At 43.7% G+C, this 22,101-nt stretch overlaps 1 long non-coding RNA gene across 1 annotated transcript; it reads right to left on the bottom strand.

The window, feature by feature from the left end:
* Positions 1-6,428: 6,428 nt before the first annotated feature.
* On the bottom strand, positions 6,429-14,709 carry LOC123575952. Its single transcript, XR_006701113.1, has 2 exons — positions 14,648-14,709; positions 6,429-6,711 (listed from the first exon to the last, which is right to left on the bottom strand). It is a non-coding gene; the product is annotated as an uncharacterized LOC123575952 (long non-coding RNA).
* Positions 14,710-22,101: the final 7,392 nt, after the last annotated feature.

Raw genomic sequence — 22,101 nt, 5'->3', positions numbered from 1 at the left:
CACAAAGGCTGCTCTTCTGTGCCCGGAAGGATTCTTAAAATAATAGTGCTGCCTGCCTCTGTGGGCTGAAGCCAGCTGTCTTGGTACACTCAGTTCCTGAATTACAATTTCCTGTTCTTTACATGTGGCGATAATTGGTGTCACAGTAAGTGGTCAGCCATTCCTCCTTCTGTCTTTGTGGCCAAGGCTTGATTGCAGGAAAGAGATCCAGGATGGAAGGAGCCAGGTGAGTGTGTCATATGATAGGGCAGGCAGAACTTTTGGAGCCAGAAAGATCTGAGTTCAAATCCTGGCTCTGCCACTGGCTGGCTCTGTGGCCTCCATTTTCTCATTTGTAAAGTGGGGGTTAAAACAGCACCCATCTCAGGGATCTAATGTGAAATAAATATTGTGTCTGACATAATAATGTGGTTAGTAGGTAGTATTTTACTCTGTAGGATAAGAAAGAAAGCTGTCTTAGGCTAGACTGCCCCAAAGCAGATCCTGAGTCAAGTTTATTTAGGAGGTTATCCTGGAAAACGTCAGTATGAGAGCAGGAATGTGTCAGAAAAGGGATGGTAGTGATAGTGGGTGCTTTGATGTGTCAGTGACCCCTGTGAGCAATTGGAGTTCAGCCCCACCAGGGACCTCTGGGACATGGGGTGGAACACACTTCAGAGTTGTCTCTCCTTCAGAGAATGAGGAAGTTGGAGTTTTATTCACCCCAACTCCCATCCATCATTAGTGGAGGGCTGCTGGAGGGTGAGCCTTAACCCCCTGGCATAGCTTGCTCCGGGAACCAGCTCATTGGGCTTAAGTAGCTAGAGAAAGCCTTCTTCAGGCAGCAAGTTGCAGCTACGGGAAACTGGACATCATGGGGTCCACGTGCAAGGGAATGGTCAAGGTGAGGCCTCCACAGCATCTGCGACAAGGGCCCAAAGGTCATCAGAAGAAGCCACATCTGTCACATCAGGTCTGAGCTTGGGCTAGAACGAGGATGGCCAACCTAAAGTCAGGAGGTGGTGCAGATAGCCCTGGGGGGTGGGGAGTGAATCAGAAATGATGTTAGGAGTTCTAGACTTTTGCCATCAACTGTTCTGGAGGCCCAAACCCTGCATTCCTGGGTGCTGGTTACACTGTGAGACTGTGAGGCAGGTCAGATTTCTCTCTGTTAGCATGGGCAACTAGGAACTACATTGAGAGACTTTCTCACTCTTTTCAAAACATAAGGGCCCCTGTTTCCCACATTTACCCTCCTCCACTCCCACAGTAGGACTGAAGCTTAAGACTTCGTACTGAGTGCTGGGTAAGGGTGTGTGTGTGTGTGCACGTGACTGCAAGTCCTGAAAGGGCTATCTAGAAGATGGCCACTTGGCTCATCAAATGCAGTGGTTTCAACCTGGGCTGAGCTGAATAGCACAATAAGAGACAGGCAGCATGGAAGGGGTGGAAAACAGAATGAAGGAGCCCTATGCATGAGAAACGGGCTGAATTCTGTGTGAATCCTTCCAAGGCACAGCCTGCTTTAAAAGCCACTGGATAGAAGTATCTGGAGATGCCTTATGCTGTTAGTCAAGTGCCAGAAATTCCCACCAGGTTTGGGTTTGAATGGATTATTTGAGTTCCCTGAATGCTTTTCTGATAGAATTACAAAAAGGCACTAGGCTTTGTGATTTCCAGTGTAACTATGTTGAAATGAGAAGGAAGCATCAAAGCGCCTTGCCAACGTTGTGGAAAAATCGCCCATGAACAAAACTTTCAGCAGCCAATTTCCATTGTAGCTTTCTCTGGAGTTTATAAATGTATGTACCGATAACAATTGTCATGATTATCGATGGTATTGATCGCCATTGCTGTTTTAGTGAGAGCCTTCTATCTGCCGTCTATCTAGATTTTCATATCTTACTGCATTGAAGCCTCACAAGAATTCAGATAGAAGGAAATAAAGGCACCAAAAGGTTGATGGATCTGCTCAAGGTTGCACAGCAGGTAAGTGGTAGGGCTGGGACTCAGCACCAGATTTCTCCGGTTTCAAAGCCTCCTCTTTCAAGTCTTCTCTCCATGTATGAGGTGAGGTATTTGGAAACTGATTTCCTTCTGGTGACAAAATGTTATTCTTGTGTAAGCACTGAGATCATTTCTTGACGTCTTCATCTATTCTTCGTCATAATCTGAATTTGCAGACCTCCCCACAGCCACATGGCCTCCATGGTTTTGACTCAGCTTCCAGGTTTGGTGATGGCTCCATGCCAGCTGTCAAGGCTGCAAATTTACAGACCAGATCCAGCATCCAGATTTGTTTAGACTGGCCTACACGGTGTTGCAAAGGAATCTGAAGTTACGCTTACAACTTGGGAGATTTGATATCAAAATCAGGACTTCCAGCTCTTTGGGGAAAATCAAAGTATCTATAACAGTGATGGCAGCTCCCTCTTCAGTTCACTACCATCCCCATCTGTCCCTACTGCCTCTCTGTCATGGGTGTCAAGTGATAGGGCCACATGGCACCACACTTAGCACTGTTCTGTGGGCTTATTTGGAGAAAATTAGATTTTTCTAATTCCTTTACCCTGCCGGTTGTTTTCCCACTTTCCTGGACTCTAAAGGCATTTGCATTTTTGACACTTGAAAATCAACTTCCCCGAATACAGTTCTTTGGAGACCCTGGGAAATCCATCCTGGGTTTTATCCTGTCTTCTCTTCTGTGCTCCTATCCGGCTGAATGGCACAAAGACACCAACTCACCTTCAAACAAGCCTTTTTAAATTATGGCTCTAACATTTGGTATTGCTTCTCCAGCCTCCGCTTCCTTGTCTGGAAAACGACTCCAGGTCACTTCATCTGGATAGTCAACCAAAAGCCAAGCCAAATGGCTAGTCCACCCAAAACCCTGGGAGCCAGCCCACCAAATGAGTAATTCACTACATCATTTGATCCTTTGTAGTCTGTTTTCATTGGTCAGTTCATCTTGTCTCCATAATAGGATTTTATGGAATATTTAAATATTGTCTCCCCCAGCTCTCTGCTGCTGCAGCTGGAGACTGAGGTGCCAAGATGGAGTAGGGAGGGGGAGGTTGACAGGGAGAGAGGCCACAAAAGAAAGTCAGGCCGGAGGGGGTGGGGGCATGAGGAGAATACATTCACGAGACTGTGTTCTTTATTATAAAGACTCATAAATACATTCTCTTTATGAATAAGAAAACATAAATGAAGAATATGCTCATAAAAATTCTCCTTATTAAAGAATATATTACACTTTCCTCTCCCTCCACTTCCCCTCTCTCCACCCTTAAGCTCCAGCAGCAGCAGAGGAAATGGAAGCAAGGACACACTGAATGTTCTATGTAAATGCTGTTACAAGGACAAAATGAAAACTGGTCAATTAAAACTAAATAATTCAACAAAAACAAGTAAATCTATCAAAGCTGCCATTCAGCCAATTGGGAAATAGACTAGTACTTTTCTTGTAGGTACTTGGGAAGATTAAATGAGCTAATGATGCTGTTGCCTGTAGCACAGCACTCCACAAACAGCAGCTGTCATCGTGCTTATCCAGATGGTGCCACCACTCAGCCTGTCACCCAGATGTACCACCTGAGTCAACGTTAACTTCCCCTCCTGTCCACCTTCAAATCCAGTCAAAACCCAGATTCCATCTTGCATGGTGACTAACCGAGCCCCGGGTGTGGAAGGGAAGGAACTAAGGATGTCTTGAGAGTTAAACCAGGAACTGGTTCGTGATAGAGTGAACAGACGTGTAGAGGCCCAAGAACAAGCTCCAGGCCCACAAAGGGATCAACCCCTTGAGGGAGAAAGGGTCCCTCGATGAAGGTTGATGAACCAGGGAAGCCTGAACAAGGAGGCGTAGAGGTTGTATACTGGCAGGGCCTGCCCATCCTCTGCCCCGGAAAGGCTGAAGCCAGTAGAAGGTCACGTTCTGGGGGCGCGTGGGTGGTTCAGTCGGTGAAGCATCCGACTCTTGGTTTCGGCTCAGGTCATGATCTTACAGTTTGTGGGTTCAAGCCCCACGTTGGGCTCCACACTGACAGTGCCGGGCCTGCTTGGGATTCTCTCTCTCTCTCTCTCTCTCTCTCTCCCTCCCTCCCTCCCTCTGTTTCTCTCTCTCTCTGCTCCCCCTGTGTGCTCTCGCTCTCTCTCTCAAAAATAAATGAATAAACTTAAAAAAAAGAAGGTCACATTCTGGTTTCCTGTTTACCCAGCCACCATCAGGTAACTTGGCTTCCTGAGGAGCGACTCCTCTAGGGACAGAATGTGCTCATCCTGCTGGTGCGAACCTTCAGTCTGCTTGAAAGTAGCAAATTCTCTTTCCGGTTTGTTCTCATCTCTTGTTCCTCGTTGGCAATGTTTATTCAGGCGTCTAATAACTTCTGGACTTCAAAGATTGAATTTCTGAGCTTACACGACTGAGGCAGTGATTCATTCTCCAAGATCAATGTCCCCTGGTGGGGGGCCTTTCTGCGAGGCCAGTGCCCAGACCCCACGGTAGCTGTGGGCTCTTCTCATGGGCAGCCTCAACCACCTCACCAAGACAGCAGCCTGGAGCAGAAGGGAAGATGCGGACTGCTGTGGAAGAGAGTCAGGTTTGAATGTCCTCACGAGGCGGCAGCAAATTGTGTTCTTGAGCAGGACTTATGGCCTTTCCTAATATTGCTGGAGAGGAAGGGGGAAAGTTCCTCCCCACATTTAGCCTGAAAATCTAATTGAGGAGAATTCCGTTGCCTAGACAATGGCATATTAAATTGTTCAGCAAAAGCAAGAATTTATAAAAAATTGTCCCTGATCTATAGAACTAGGGAACATAATAAATCTCCCAGGAATTTTAGCCACGCTTAGGATAGATCATCCTCGGAAATTGCATTAGCATGCAGATGAGATGGGCAGAGGGCTGCAGGCTCCTGAAGCAAGAGAACAGTACTCCAGAGCAGCCTGGCCTTTTGTGGTAATGAGCGTATGTCCAAAGTACATTCGAGAGAAGGAAAGAGGTGAAGGGAGCGGGTACTGATGACCTACTTTGTGCAGGCACAGGGCTGGTAACCTTCCTATGTATCATCTGTTTGAACCATCGCCATCGCCGTGTGCCCACAGAGCAGAGCATTTGCTGTTTTTCTGTTTTTTAAATCTCCATTCTGATGAGTGTCTTAGAGTGGCAAACGAGAGAGAAGCTTAATTAAAAAGCAGTCGCTACTAGGTAAATACTGCTGGATCCCACAGAACAAAAAAAAAAAAAAAAAGGAAAAGCTAACCCAAGGCTGGAGGAAAGGCAGAAGCCAACAGCAGGTCTGTGGACTCGGCAGCAGGTTTGCTGACCGTCCCTCTGCATTACCATGACCCAGCAACCTAAGGTCTAGGCCCTTCAGTTCAAGGACGGAGAATGTGCTGGATGGAGCAAGATTGGGTTCTCCCCCGGACCTGTCAGAGCTAGCCAAGGGGTCAGGGACATGCAGTATAGACAAAACCAATGAGGACTCATCCATGTTCCTAGAGGTGCAGTGTTGGCAAAATGCCCAATGTCCCAGCAGAAGGTGCTAGGGTATGTGCAAAATCAGTGCATCTAGTGCATCCCTGCCTTCCTAGGCTTCTCCCAGGCATCTCTCATCCAGGAGCCTGCATATTCATCAGGGCACTCATTTGGGGGCAGCAGAGAACATAGCCTCTGAGATTTAGAAGGCCATGACTATTTGATCCCCAGTGGCCTCAGGGCATCAGCAACAAGTGTCTCTGTTCTGTTGTCACTCTGCTTTCAGGTGGTCAGTCCGGCTTGTCTGGAGCTTATCTCTTCCTGGAGTCATTTACTAAAGTCTGTAGATGATCTCCAACTTCTGAAATACTCTGATATTTTGCTGGTCTGCCCCTAAGTGCTTCATCACTGGCCACATGAGCTGGCCCCAAGTTGACAGGGAGAGGTATTTTAATGGACTATATTTGCCCCTGAGTGTAAAAGCCCTGCCAGTATCCCCTGCTGGGATCAGGGGGTCCTCACTTCTTCCCACGCCACCTCAATTCAGCTGCTTCCACATGGGAAGCTCTGGTATGTTGCAGCCCATTCCCAAACCCCACTTCTGTATGAATCAGAATGAGAGAAGCCAGATTCAGAAATACACTAAATACTTTGCATACATAATCTCACTTAATTCTCAGAACAACCTGGCGAGAGGGGACTATTTTCTATTCCTCTCCTCATTTGACAAGTGAGAAAATATAAGTGCAGAGAGATGTCACAACCAGCCCAAAAGTCACACCTAGCAAATGGCAAAGGCAGGACTTGGATCCAGACAACTGGAGTCCAGATCTAAGTGCTTCATCTGTGCTCCTGCTTCTGGTTGTAAGGAACAGAAAAGAAAGTAGAAAAAACAACAACAAGTAGAACTGTAGCTGGTTATTCCATTCATCTATTGCTGCTTAGGTAGCCATTCCAAACGGAATGGCTTACACTAATGGCAGTCATTTATTTTTCTCACAAAAATGCAATTTGGGTTCAGCAGGGATGGCTTGTCTCTGCTGCTCATGGAATCAACTGGGACAGCTGGGCTGAGGCAGGAAGCTCTACTTCCCATGTGGTTCAGTCATATTGCAAGTAGGATGGCGCTCGTTGGTGGTTTCTCTCCACATGGGCCTTTCTATGGGTAGCTTGGGCTTCCCCTCAACATGGGGGCTTGGTTACAAAAGCAAGCACCTCTTGAGAAAGAGTGTAAGCTGCCAGTTTCTTAAGGTCTGAGGATGGAGAATGGCATAATGTAACTTCCACTTATGTTAATAGTCATGCGATAACTAATTAACAGACACCCCCTCCCCACCTCTTAAGAAGAAGGTCAAAGAATTTGGGGGCCATATTTTAAATCTACCGTATTTGCTTAAGCAGAGGGTGAAGTTTATTGGAAGTAGTCATGGTATCTCATGGATTCCAGAAGAAGGGCAGGAACCAACAAAAAACCCAGATGCATCAGCACTAAGAGCAATTTCCTTAGATGTTTCCAGAACTGTGCCATCAAAGTGACTCAGTCTACCTGTCCTCTAGCTTCTGTGCTTCTCACTGCAAAATCCCAAACTCTTCAAAAAGTAATCAGAGTATCACACTGGGGTCAGGTGCCAACCCTGGATTCATCACTTGTGGCCAAAGGCCTAAGCCTGCACTTCAGACATACTTTTCCAAAGGAGGGAAATGTTTAATGCCCTGTTTTACAGGTGGGTAAACTGGAGTTCAATGAGTGTAAGTCATTTACCTGTGAGTTGTAGCGAAGTCCCACTGAGCCCTGCTAAGCTTAAATTGGGTGGGCCCTATGACTTGCAGACATAAGAGAGAAAAATAAATACCTACTGTTAGAGTCCACTGACATCTGGATAGTTTGTTATATGGCATTATGGTGGCAAGAGATTACGACCAATGTTGGATCTTTCCAGCTCTTTAAACTATCCCTTGACCATCTTTATAAATGCCTACTTCAAGACCTAGACAAAATCTTGAATTTGTCTTTCTCAGATTTCAGTACTTCAATCCACATGAATTCATTTAAAGAAAGTTTTTTTTAATGAGTTAACTAAACCAAGAGATTATTTAAGAATTTCATAATAATGAGAAAGGGATGAGGTGGGCCATTTTCTTTGCTGGCTGTATAGAACAATCAAAGCCAACTGGCTTAAAATTGGCGTATGATTCTGAACTTTAAAAGAAGCTGGAAAAAATGAAAGCCAACATTGAAGAAAGAATGCATCTGGAAGAAGCCAGAATTTATTGCTGGGATAATAAATTAGAAATTTCTGGAAGGAAAATCTATCTGAAATGACAAAAAGTGACCCCAAATCACAAGTATTTTAAATTCCAGAGCTCACAGGAAAGCTTAAGCGATTTACTGACTTTTTTGCCAGTTCCCATTTCATTGGGCAGAGATCACTGTAGTAGGTAAAATTCTACAGAAATAAACCTGCCTTTGCCAAAAGAAATAGTAATATGAACTGTTATTTACATTTGCCCTTCAAAATACCTCCTGAAGGCTGAGTTCTGGTCACAGGCTTTCATTAGAATCCAAATGGATTACACTCAGATTTGTGCTTCTTATTCTAAGGCACATAAAGCTAACATTTGGGGCTTTCTTCCAGGGAAAAGAAACATCCTCCAGATCACAGTGTATTCTAACAAGCACTTTAAAAGTTTTAAAAATGTCAATTGTTGCAAACAGGGCTAGCCAATTACATTCCAACAAGCAGAAGGAATAGGAAAACAGATCAAACTCAGAGAATACATCTTGGTCACCTACTCTGTGCCAGGAATGGTGCTCAATATTGCACTTACAAAGTCTTTTACTAATAGCAATAACCAATACTTTTTGACTGTGCAACATCCCAATGGCTGATCCATGTTCTTATTTCCTTGCTCAACAAGTTTTAGAAAGGTATTCCTTCATCACTGAATGTACTAAATTTGCCCACAGCAGACAGCATACAAATTGTGTGTGTGTGTGTGTGTGTGTGTGTGTGTGTGTGTGTGTAATCTTTGTAGACAGTTTTAGTGCCAGGGAAGAGATAGCCTTGGACAAATCATCATTTACCAGGCTTTTACTCTACTCACAATTATATGTCATGCAGATATTTCATTATCAAGAAAATTATTATTGCTATAATTGAGATAATACTAGCTAGAACTTCTTGACTGTCTAATGTATACTGTGTCCTGTGTACATCTCATATAATCCTCATATAACCCCAATTATTACATTGGTTTTCCAATTTCCCTAAAATTGTCCCAGTATTTTTTTTAGATCGGGAAACTGAGCCTCAGAAAAGTGACCACCTTTCAGGAGTTTCCATGACTAGTAAGTCGTGGGGCTGTAACTAGAGCCCAAATCTACTGAACCCAAGGTCCCTGCTCTAAACCACCTCCCTAAACTGCCCCAATTTTAGCTTAAAGGAATTTTTTAAATATACAAACTTTCCAAGCAGAAGAGATAACTTGACAGCATGTTAAAAGTGAGACAGCAGATGGGTCTATGGCAACTGACTGAGAGTGCTCCCAGAAAGCGAAACTTCCACCAGCAGCAGAGCAAATGCAGCCTGGCTTGCCCCTCAGAGGGAGGCCAAGAATGACTGCCACTGGTTACTCTGGGGGTCTTGGGAAAGAGAGGGCTACATGGCCCACAGGCTGCTTAAGAATCAGTTAAAGTCCACCTCTCCTTTCCCACCCCATGCAGCCGGTGCTTGCCCCTCCCACCTCCCAGAAAACTGTCATTCTGTTATCTGGGGAGGGCAAGGCAGGGTTTTTGGATTGAGGACATCAGACACAGTTCAGAGTGGGAGTACCATACCACAAACAGGGCGTTTCAACAAACAATTATATACTGGACAACTGAACCCCAGCCCAGTCCTCAACTTTCCTCCCAAACTAGCTCTAACAATGGGCAGCCAGGCCCATCCACTCTAGGTAGGAGGCTCCACAGCCTTCTCTGGGGATGACGACCAGCCTAAGAAGGCAGATTTGAAGACCTGACTTCAGTGATGCCCACAAGGAAACAGCCCAGGCAGACCACCCTGTGGTGAAGCCCATCGTCTCCAAGAACAGTCCACCCATGGCCTTCAAGCTTCCAATCAGCTCCTTGCTGTCCCACTCTTAACAGGAACCAGTGAGCAGGGATCAATAGACATTTGAGAAAAGACTTTAAATGAAATAAGTAAGTAAGTAAGTAACTAAATAAATAAATAAATAAATTTCTATGGAGAAGATACTCTACTACCAAAGAAACTAACAACAAAATCCACCATAGAAAAATACATATTGCATATTCAAAACAAGAACAGGGTACTAGAAGAAAAGGAAGGAAGGAAGGAAGGAAGGAAGGAAGGAAGGAAGGAAGGAAGGAAAGAAAAGAAAGAAAAAGTGAAAGGAAAGGAGGAAAAGAGAGGGAGAGAGGAAGGAAGGAAGAGAGAGAGAGAGAAAAGGAACATTTAGAGAACAAATAAAGTCCTTGAAAGTTAAAAAGCATGACAATATAAATGAAAAAATCAATAGAAGTTCTGGAAGAAAGAAGGTGAGAAATATTCTAGAAAGTAGAGGAAAAAATCAAAGAGAAAAAAATGGGAAAAAATATTAAATGAATGAATGACAAATACAAGATGCACAGCGTCTGTATAACAGGAAGGCCAGGAAAGAAAGCAAGGAAATCAGAAAACAAGAGATGCTCTACAAAATAATCTAAGACAATTGCCCAGAACCGAAGAACATAGATTTCCAGATTGAAAGGTTCTATTATATTGGATCTTTAGGTACTGGAGGCATGTCATCATGAAACTTCAGAATACTGAGACTATCCTACAACCTTCCAGAAAGAAAATACAGGTCACATACAAAGAACCAGAATCAGAAGGGCTTCAGAGTAACCAAAAGCGATGTAATCAATATTATAAAGGAAATTGTTTTTGATCTAGAACTCTACACCCAACCATAATATCAACCAGTGTCAGGGTGGAACAAAAACATTTTCAGACACACAAAGTCTCAAAAAATTTCAAAAAAAAGTCCCATGCACTCTTCCTAAGAAAGCTTATGGAGGATATGCTCCAACAAAACAAGCGAATAAACCAAGAAAGAGGAAGGCATGGGCTTTAGGAAACAAAGGATCTAACCCAGGAGCGAGGCAAAAGCGATAGTGGTAAAGGGAAATTTCAGAACAGTAAGTGTGCAGGAGACAAAATACCATATTGACTAGAGCAGTCAGAAGGCACCAGGAGAGAGATTTCCTTAAGAGAAACTGAAAGAAAATCTAGTGGATCTGCCCATTCTGAGAGGAGAATTGGACAACTGGGGGAATGATAGGGGCTGAACGAGTGATGTACACAGGAAACTAAGCAAACAAAGAAGCAAACACAGACAACAATTCACTAAAGAGGAGAGCACTTTGTTCAGGAAAGAGAAGTAATCATAGTATATTCCATGGCTCAGCTATGAAAAGCATTTTCATAGGATGATGGAGACCAAATGTTGAAAGAACCCAAATTATAATTGGATCATATTGATAGGGATGGGGGTCATGGGGACTCTGTGTGTGTGGTGGGGATAAAGGAGCAAAAGAGAATCAAACCTCAATCTCCCTAGTGCAAGGAAACCCCCAACTTCACACAAACCAAGAAGCAAGATAATAGCATATTCTTCAGAGAATGGGCCGTAGATACAAAACCATCAGCTGAAAGAATTAAACCTGTTGCTGTTGTTGTTGTAGTTGTTGTTTTTCCTGACGAAGGTGAGAAACACGAGGGCTGATTTTCACAGCCAGACCTATTTTGCTCTTTAAATCAGGAACTTATATAACACGATGTAAAAATGAATAATTAAAAAAAAACAATTAAACTTCATTCACTTAAATGTTTTTCACTGCAACGAGTGCTTAACAAATTAGCCTAATTAAGTCAGATCTCTCAGGATCTGTACAGCCCTTTTCATCTCTCTCCAAGTAAATGAGTGTCTCATGCAAGAAGAGATAGTTTAACAAGCAGTACGCCCACTTCTGCGTTCTCCCCTGGGTTGCAGGAGCGAGTGGGCTGAGAGGTGGGATGCAGGTGCAACGTGGGTTTCGCCACTGAGCTACATTCACAGAGATTTCAAAGGCAGAAAGGAGGTAACAGACTCTCCTTCATCTGGAATGGTGCATGTGGGGACTCATCAGGCCAGAGTTGCTGCCGCAGCCTACATTGTCCCCTTCCAGTAGCCTCACTCAAGGCTGCATTGCTACTAGGAAGTTGGCTGCAAGTTGCAGACGTGTTAGTGGAAGGCAGCAAATTTCTGCCTCCTGGAACCCCAACTGCAGTGGCGGACCAGGAGGTGGCTGACTTGGGTCCATTAGCTCTTCCAGCAACTAATTCCATGAAACCTCGGGAGAGCCTTGATAGAGTCACAGCTTAGTGCCCTAGGGCTTCGAAGCAAAGCTGTGCTCTATTCCGGAAGTAACGGCTTTCCTTTTGAGAAGCAGCTTGTCCATTGCTACTAGGGCTGACTATAAGAGACCAAGTGACCATGTAATCTGAACTGCTCGTTGTGAACCAGATGCTGTCTGATTGGCCAAGCCTCAAAGGTGGCTTTGTGTGTGCAGCAGCGTATCGTCATCGAGTAAAAGCGACAGACCTGATATTGGGCTCGCTCAGATCCTGAAAGCATAAGAAAGCTGCTTCAGCAGGTGCTCAGTCTCAGATTCCTATGGTCCCTCCACTCCCTCCAGCCTCACCTATGGCTTTGTGGGGAGTCCTTGATGACCAGGTGATTGAGAAAGAAAAACCTGGGAGCTAGACTGGGAGTTATGGATGGGTCTACACAGGGTGCTGCACCTACTAGATGTAGACTAGTATAGCATCATACAGAGGGAAATCTCCCTGAGGGCAGAATTTTAAGCAATACGGTGAGTTGGTCCCTGAAAAGAAAGATGGATGGTCAGAGGTAGAACTCTATGGTGATTCAGGAAGTACTAAGGGTTTGGCTGGATGATCAGAGATTCGGGAGAACAAAAATGGAAGACTGGTAACAAAGAGATCCAAGAAAGAGATGTGCAGACAGACCTCTTGGAATGGGTACAGAGTGCAAGGATATCTCTGTCCTGGGTGAATGCTCATCACAGAGCACCCACGGGAGAGGAGACTTTCAATAATCTGGTTAACAAAAAGAGATGCGGATGTCAGCAGCCTCTTTGCCAGTCACACCTGATGGGCAAGCACAGTGGCTATGGTATCAGGCATGGAGTTCAACAACATGGGTTTGTTTCTCTTTCCCAAAATTGACCTTCACAACCTACCAATAGCAGAGACCACTACTGATGCCCCTGATATAACACCATTGCCCAGAAGAACCAGCTGGGCCATTGGGGGAAGGTGGATTACCCTGGACCTCTCCCAGCATGGCAGGAGCAGCTGGAATATTTTCCTGTCCTACCTGCAATGTTTCTGTCAGCTCCACCATCCATAGGCTTAAAAAAGCCTTATTCATTGTCATGGTATTTGCATACACAGGTTAATACTAAATGATCTAGATCGCATGCCTATCTCCAGACAAATGACCCTTGCCCAGTGGTATAGAATGTACTAACTAAAGACAAGTGATTCACTTTGGAACAGGATGAATCAACCTGTCAGCATTAGTTAGTAAAATAATTAGATTGGTGGTTTGTACCTACTTCTGATAGCAGGGCAGGTTTGAATGGTTAAGGCTGATCACATAGCTAAAGCCTGCTTATATGACCAGCTTACTAGAAGATACCCTACCAGAAGCAGGCTTCCTGGTATTTGAGGTGCTTCATACTCCTGGAGACTTGTGCATCCTATGTGGTCCAGAAATTTGAGGACAAAGAAGTCTGTGCCTGAGACCTCTGGGTTCCTTTGTATTCGTACTTATTTTCTACTGCTACTGTGATGTATATACAGATGTGTATTTTATAGTCAAATGGAGATGTAAAATAGGGAATTTGAAGTTTTGAGAGGAAATATTGGGAAGGAATATACATATTTGGAAGCCATAAGCATACTGATGAATATTGATGTTATTTAACATGGCAATAGATAAAAACAGAGAAGAGGCCTGAAGATTGAGCCTGGGTCCCACCAACACTGACCAGAGGAGAGATACCAATAAAGGAGAAGGAGTCACCTATGAGATGGGAGAAGCACCAACAATTTATGGTGGCCCAATGACAGTGAATTTAGTGTTTTAAGAAGGAAAGAGTGATCAACAATGTCACACACTGCTGAGAGCAAGATGTGGTTTGAGAATCGATCATAGGGTCTGGCAATATGGAGACCCTCTATAATCACAACAGATGTGTTTCCAAGGAGTTGGATTAAGGAAAGAATAGACATTAAGGCAGAGAAGATAGGGAACTTACACAATTCTTTTGAGGACCATTTGAAGAAATGGCAGGAAATGAGAGGTCACAAGAGGGATCTTTTTTTTTTTTTTTTTTTCAACGTTTATTTATTTTTTGGGACAGAGAGAGACAGAGCATGAACGGGGGAGGGGCAGAGAGAGAGGGAGACACAGAATCGGAAACAGGCTCCAGGCTCTGAGCCATCAGCCCAGAGCCCGACGCGGGGCTCGAACTCACGGACCGCGAGATCGTGACCTGGCTGAAGTCGGACGCTCAACCGACTGCGCCACCCAGGCGCCCCAAGGGATCTTTTTTTAATGGGAGAGATTACAATATGTTTTTATGAGGATGAAAGCAATCAAGTAGGGAAGACAAAATGTGATAGTGCAGTATTACTTGTCTCTTGTACAGTCTGAGAGTAAGTGAGAGGGGGTGGTATCCAGGACCCAAATGGAGAGGTTGGCCTTAGCGGGGAGCATCAGCAGTTCATCCATGAGCACAGAAGGGAGGGAGGAGCATGTGGGGGCAGGTGTGATGGGAGCCTGCAGATGGTCTTATCTGAAGGCTTCTATTTCCTCCGTGAAATAGGAAGCAACATCATCCGTTAAGAGGGTGGATTAGGGAGGAGATGTTGGAGGTTTAACGAGAGAGGAGAAAGTGTGAAATAGATTGGAAATGCAAAGGCCCACTTGATAATGGTTGGCAAGAGTTTAAAATGACACCAGTCAACATGGTGTTGTGGGGGTTTTTACCCCTCTTCCCTAAATATGTAGAACTACTTGGGCACAGATATAGAGCAGGTGAAGAGTCGAATTTACCTGAGGTTGAGTAGCCAGGTGAGTATATCAGAGAGAGGAAAGATGAGCAAGGGAGATGAGGATTCATGCTGACATCACAATGGCGGCCCTGGAATCTAAGCAAGAGCAAGAGACAAGTGAGGACATGGGGAAGGTGAGGGGCAGAGCAAGGCTGAGAGGGTCAATCCTTCGATATCCCAGTAGAATCAAAAAATTGTCAGAGTTAGAGACCTGTTGGAGGGAATGCCATGGAAAGACATGAGGTAGTGTTCCACGAGTATGGTGTTAAGATGAAGGCTCTGAAGATGGCAAAGCTAGTGGTCATTACAAGGCCGAGGCATGGCCACGGGGGTCATGAAGTGAGGTCAAGACCAAGATCTTTGCAAGCAATGCCCTTGAGGAGCTGACATGTTGGGGTGCTGGTGGCTTATCTACAAAAACACTAAGGCCACTGAGAATGACGATCTTAGCTGTGGTGGGAAACGGTGAGGCAGGAGCCAAAACTTCAGTGAATGACGGGCAGGGACAAGAAAATGGAGCAGCAGACTTGCTTCAAAAGAGCAAAGAAGTCTTCCTCCCTAGGAAAGAGGAAGCAGCAATGAGGAACAGGGGCTGCCTGGCTCACTGCTAACCCCAGACGTAGGTAGGCTTCAGATTCAAAAAGAAAACCAACCACCACTTAAGGGGAATTCTAGAAAGCAGTGTCCTGAGGGTGAGCAAGATACAATCTTCTCAACTCCAGTAACTGATGTGGCCAAGCTATGCTGCGGGACAAATATGGCACCAGACAATGAGGGGACACACACACATACATACACACACATACACACACACCATCCCAGACCCTCCTGATGGCAGATCTTCAGCAGCATCATTGCTCCTTAATATTAAGGAGCCTACGTCCCAACATGGCACTGGGAAGTGGGAAAAGGGCCCAGGAATCAGAAGACCCATCACTTCACAGCTGTCCCTCAACGTCACCACTGTGGGGCTAGCCCAGCCGTGTTCACTCACTTCAGTCTACAGATTGGAAAAATGAGGCTCAGAGACTGAAGTGACTCAAAAGTCAGGGCAGAGCCAGGAATGACCCTATATCTTCTGAATCTTCCCAACCCCTGCTCTTGCCACTAACCAGTCTCTCCCATTTCCCAAAGATCAGATACACCTAGAGACTTAAAAACAAAATACACATTCATGGGCCCCATACCTGGAGATAGGGCTCAGTGGATATGGGGCTTAGCCCAGGAATGAGCATTTTAACAGCCACCCTAGGTCATTTTTATCATGACAGAAGTTTGGAAACACAGCAGGCCCCCACACTGCCTTCCCTATTGATTTATCTTGTGTAGCTGAGACTGTTACTTCATTTCTCAGGACTTCAATTGCCCAGGCTTTGAACTGTGCACCGCGACATGATTCACTGTTCTCCGCTAGTTGCCCGAAACCTCTTCAGTACAAAGTCTTAATTGAAAAGCTGGAGACTGGGGCTTGGTCAGTTAAGCGTCCAACTCTTGGTTTCATCTAAAGTCTGGATCCCATGGTTAGTGAGTTCCAGCCCCACATGGGGCTTGTTGCTGTCAGTGCAGAGCTCACTTTGGATCCTCTGTCCACTCCTCTCTTCCCATCCCCTGCTCATGCTCTCTCTCAAAAATAAATAAACATTAAAAAGAAAGAAAGAAAGAAGATGGCGGAACAGCATGGAAGCTTTTTGGTGTCTTTCATCCCTGAAATACAGCCAGATCAATACTAAACCATCCTGCACACCTAGAAAATTGATTTGGGGATTAACACAACAATCTGCACAACCTGAACCACAGAACTCAGCAGGTATGTGGCGTGGAGAAGTGAACTGGGGGAGAAAGAAGCCACGGAGGGCAGGGAGCTGTTTTTGCTTATGGAGAGAGGACCGAGACAGGGGTGGCGGGGGGGGGGGGGGGGGGGGGGTACGGGAAAACCACCCTGCCAAAAGTAGCTGCAGAGAAAGTGGAAAAGTGGAAACCGCCGCAGGGACAGAACTAAAAAGGGAGAGAGGGTTTAAATTCCACTAAGACTCTATAAACAGGGGGAGCGCTGATGAAACTCCGCAGCTTGATACCTGGCGGTGCTCTGGTGGGAAGGGCGAATCCCCAGGAACAGAGTCGAGTCCAGGGGTCTTCGGGCCACATGGGGAGTGGCGGTTCCCTTGCTGGCAGAATTCCCCATAGGCAAAGGCCACAGTGGACCCAAGAGAACAACCACATTCACTGGTGCTGGACAAGATCGCTGGGGGTGAAGCCTGGTGCCAAATGTATGCCGTCATTTTCCATAATCCCTGAAACGCTGCTGCTGCACCATCGCGTGAACTTTTTCTGGGGCGGGCTGGCACCCAGCCGCAGTCTCTGGACATCGGCAGCAGCAAGGTCCGTGAATGTTCCTGGGTGTCACCGGCACCCGGCCATTGCTCGGTGAGAGCCTCCTGCAGAGGGCAGAATGGGTCAAAGCCGCAGTCCCTCAGAAGTAAGGGGTTGGGAAAAACAGCTGCATCTGAGATAAAATTCAGGAGGGAGGTGCTGCCTGGGGCTTGGTCACGGACAGCGTAAAAGCGGGGAGTGGACGAAAGCTGAACAGAGGACGGGCGCGCGAACGCTGATCCGGGAGAACACAATGGGTGGCTGGGTGGCGCCATTTTAACCGCGCCCGCGCATGTGCATAGGCACCTACGAGCGCTGCAACACTCCGCCCCGGTAGGCTAGCAGCGCCATCTAGTGGAGAGCGGAGCCGTTACACTAAGCCCCGCCCAACTGGGCCAACCTTGTTCTTCAAGAACACAAGTCTCACCGCCTGCTTAGTTTATGGACTATAAAGTGCTTCATAGTTTGACCTCTAGGGCAAAACAAAGTAATTGCAATCATATTTCAGTCTGTTCACTGGTCCATCTATTCAATTTTTTTTCATTTCTTTTCTTGAATATAGAAAGAAAAGTTTTTCTTATTTTCAATTGTTCTTTAAGAACAATATTTTAAGAAAATATTTTTTTTAATTTTTTTCTACTATACTTTTGTGTAAATTTTTTCACATTCTATTTTACTTCAATCATTTCATTTTATTCTATTGCAATGTATTCATTTTTTTCAAATTTTCAAATAATTTCCTTTTTTTTCTTTTTTTTCTTTCCCCCTTTTTTCTCTAATCTATCAAGCCCCTTTCAAAACCCAGACCAAAACACACCTAGGACCTAGCATCATTTATTTGATTTGTGTGTGTGTGTGGGTGTATGTGTGTTGTTTTTAATTTGTTAATTTTAATTTTTTTTAATTTTAATTTTTTTAATTTTAATTTTTTTCCTCATACTTCTTTTTCTCCCTTCAAAATGATGAAGCGAAGGAATTCACCCCAAAAGAAGGAGCAGGAAGAAATGACAGCCACAGACTTAACCAACACAGATACAAGGAAGATGTCTGAACCAGAATTTAGAATCTTGATAATAAGAATACTAGCTGGAGCCAAAAATAGATTAGAATCCCTTTCTGCAGAGATTTTCTTTCTCTTTTTTTTTTAACATTTTTTAAATGTTTATTTATTTTTGAGACAGAGAGACAGAGCATGAATGGGGGAGGGTCAGAGAGAGGGAGACACAGAATCTGAGGCAGGCTCCAGGCTCTGAGCTATCAGCACAGAGCCCGACGCGGGGCTCGAACTCATGGACCGTGAGATCATGACCTGAGCCGAAGTCAGATGCTTGACCGACTGAGCCACCCAGGCGCCCCTCTGTGGAGATTTTCAAAAGAAGTAAAAGCTAGTCAGAATGAAATTTTTAAAAAATGCTATAACTGGGTTGCAATTTCTATTGGATGCCATGGCGGCAAGGATGTATGAGGCAGAGCAGAGAATCAACGATATAGAGGACAAACTTATGGAGATTAATGAAGCAGAAAAAAAAGAGGGAGACTGAGGCAAAAGAGCATGATTTAAGAACTAGAGAAATCAGTGACTCATTAAAAAAAGAACATCAGAATCATAGGGGTCCCAGGAGATAAAGAGAGAGAAAAAGGGGTAGAAAGGTTATGTGAGCAAATCATAGCAGGAAACTTTCTTAACCTGGGAAGAGACACAGATATCAAAATCCAGGAAGCACAGACGACTCCATTAGATTCAACAAAAACTGATCATCAACAAGGCATATCATAGTCAAATTCACAAAATACTCAGGCAACGAAAGAATCAAGAAACAGCAAGGGGAAAAAAGTCCTTAACCTACAAGGGAAGACAGATCAGGTTTGCAGGAGATCTATCCACAGGCCAGAAAAGAATGGCAGGATATATTCAATGTGCTGAATCAGAAAAATATGCAGCCAAGAATTCTTGATCCAGCAAGGCTGTCATTCAAAATAGAAGGAGAGATTAAGTTTCCCAGACAAACAAAAAATAAAGGAGTTCATGACCACTAAAGCAGCCCTGCAAGTAATTTTAAGGGGCCTCTCTGAGGGGAGAAAAGATGAAAAAAAATAAACAAATAAATAAAGACCAAAAACAATGAAGACTAGAAAGGACCAGACAACACCACCAAAAACTCCAACTCTACAAGCAACATAATGGCAATATCTATCTTTCAGTTACTCACTCTAAACGTCAGTGGACTAAATGCTCCAATCAAAAGACATAGGGTAACAGAATGGATAAGAAAACAAGACCCATCTGTATGCTGTTTACAAGAGACCTACTTTAGATCTAAAGACACCTTCAAATTGAAAGTAAGGGGATGGAAATCCATCTATCATGCTAATGGTCGACAAAAGAAAGCTGGAGTAGCCATACTTATATCAGGCAATCTAGACTTTAAAATAAAGACTGTAACAAGAGATGAAGAAGGGCATTATATCATAATTAAGGGGTCTATCCACCAAGAAGACCCAACAATTGTAAACATTTACACTCCAAATGTGAAAGCACCCAAATATATAAATCAATTAATCGAAACATAAAGAATTGGTAATAATTGGTAATAATACCATAATAGTAGGGGGCTTCAACACCCCACTTACAACAATGGAGAGATCATCTAAACAGAAAATCAATAAGGAAACATTGGCTTTGAATGACACACTGGATCAGATGGACTTAACAGATATATTCAGATCATTTCATCCTAAAGCAGTGAAATACACATTCTTCTCCAATGCACATGGAACATTCTCCAGAATAGACCACATACTGGGACATACATTAGCCCTAAGTACAAAAAGATCGAGATCATACCGTGCATATTTTCAGACCACAACGCTATGAAACTCGAAATCAACCACAAGAAAAAATTTGGAAAGGTAACAAAAACTTGGAGACTAAAGAACATCCTACTAAAGAATGAATGGGCTAACCAAGAAGTTAAAGAGGAAATTAAAAAGTATATGGAAGCCAATGAAAATGATACCACCACAGCCCAAACCTCTGGGATGCAGCAAAGGCGGTCATAAGAGGGAAGTATATAGCAATCCAGGACTTCCTAAAGAAGGAAGAAAGGTCTCAGATACACAACCTAACCTTATATCTTGAAGAACTGGAAAAAGAACAGCAAATAAAACCCAAAACCAGCAGAAGACAAGAAATAATAAAGATTAGAGCAGATATTAATGCTATCAAGACCAAAAAACAGAACAATGAAACCAAAAGCTGGTTCTTTGAGAGAATTAACAAAATTGATAAACCCCTAGACAGTTTGATTAAAAGAAAAAGGAAAGGACCCAAATAAACAAAATCAAGAGTGAAAGAGGAGAGATCACAACCAACACAACAGAAATAAAAACAATAATAAGACAATATTATGAGCAATTATACACCAATAAAATGGGCAATCTGAAAGAAATGGACAAATTCCTAGAAACATATACACTACCAAAATTGAAACAGGAAGAAATAGAAAACTTGAACAGATCCATAACCGTAAGGAAATCTAATTAGTAATAAAAAATCTGCCAAAAAACAAGAGTCCAGGGCCAGATGGCTTTCCCGGGGAATTCTACCAAACATTTAAGGAAGCGTTGACACCTATTCTCTTGAAACTGTTCCAAAAAATAGAAATGGAAGGAAAACTTCCAAACTCTTTCTATGAAGGCAACACTACCTTGATTCCAAAACCAGACAGAGACCCCACTAAAAAGGAGAACTATAGACCAGTTTCCCTGATGAACATGGATGCAAAAATCCTCAACAAGATATTAGCCAACCAGATCCAACAATACATTAAAAAAATTATTCACCACGACTAAGTGGGATTTATACCTGGGATGCAGGGCTGGTTCAATATCTGAAAACAATTAATGTGATTCATCACATCAATAAAAGAAAGGACAAGAACCACATGATCCTCTCAATAGATGTAGAGAAAGCATTTGACGAAATACAGCGATTAAAAACCCTCAAGAAAGTAGGGATAGAAGGATCATACCTCGAGATCATGAAAGTCATATATGAACAACCCAATGCTAATATCATCCTCAATGGAGAAAAACTGAGAGCCTTCCCCCTAAGATCAGGAACAAGACAGGGATGTCCACTCTCGCCACTGTTATTCAACATAGTATTGGAAGTCTTAGCCTCAGCAATCAGCACAAAGAAATAAAAGGCATCCAAATCGGCCAGGGGGAGGTCAAACTTTCACTCTTCACAGATGACATGATACTCTATATGGAAAACCCAAAGATTCCACGAAAAAAACTGCTAAAACTGTTTCATGAATTCAGCAAAGTCGCAGGATATAAAATCAATGCACAGAAATCAGTTGCATTCCTATACACCATGAAGCAATAGAAAGAGAAGTCAAGGAATCAATCCCATTTACAATTGCACCAAAACCTATAAAATACCTAGGAATAAATCTAACCAAAGAGGTGAAAAATCTATACACTGACAACTATAGAAAGCTTACGAAAGAAATTGAAAAAGACACCAAAAAATGGAAAAAGATTCCATGCTCCTGGATAGGAAGAACAAACATTGTTAAAATGTCAATACTACCCAAAACAACCTACATATTCAATGCAATCCCTATCAAAATAACACCAGCATTGTTTACAGAGCTAGAACAAACAATCCTAAAATTTGTATAGAACCAGAAACGACCCCGAATAGCCAAAGCAATCTTGGAAATGAAAACCAAAGTTGGAGGCATCACAATCTCGAACTCCAAGCTGTATTACAAAGCTGCAATCATCAAGGCAGTATGGTACTGGCACAAAAACAGACACTCAGATCAATGGAACAGAATAGAGAACCCAGAAATGGACCCACAAACATATGGCCAACTAATCTTTGACAAAGCAGGAAAGAATACCCAGTGGAATAAAGACAGTCTCTTCAGCAAGTGGTGCTGGGAAAACTGGACAGCGACATGCAGAAGAATGAACCTGGACAACTTTCTTACACCATACACAAAAATAAATTAAAAATGGATGAAAGACCTGAATGTAAGACAGGAAGCCAACAAAATCGTCGAGGAGAAA

The sequence above is a fragment of the Leopardus geoffroyi genome, chromosome C2 (assembly GCF_018350155.1).
Source record: "Leopardus geoffroyi isolate Oge1 chromosome C2, O.geoffroyi_Oge1_pat1.0, whole genome shotgun sequence".
Classification (NCBI taxonomy): Eukaryota; Metazoa; Chordata; class Mammalia; order Carnivora; family Felidae; genus Leopardus; species Leopardus geoffroyi.
Note: the sequence above shows the minus strand (reverse complement) of the source record. Positions and strands in the feature narration are given on the sequence as shown.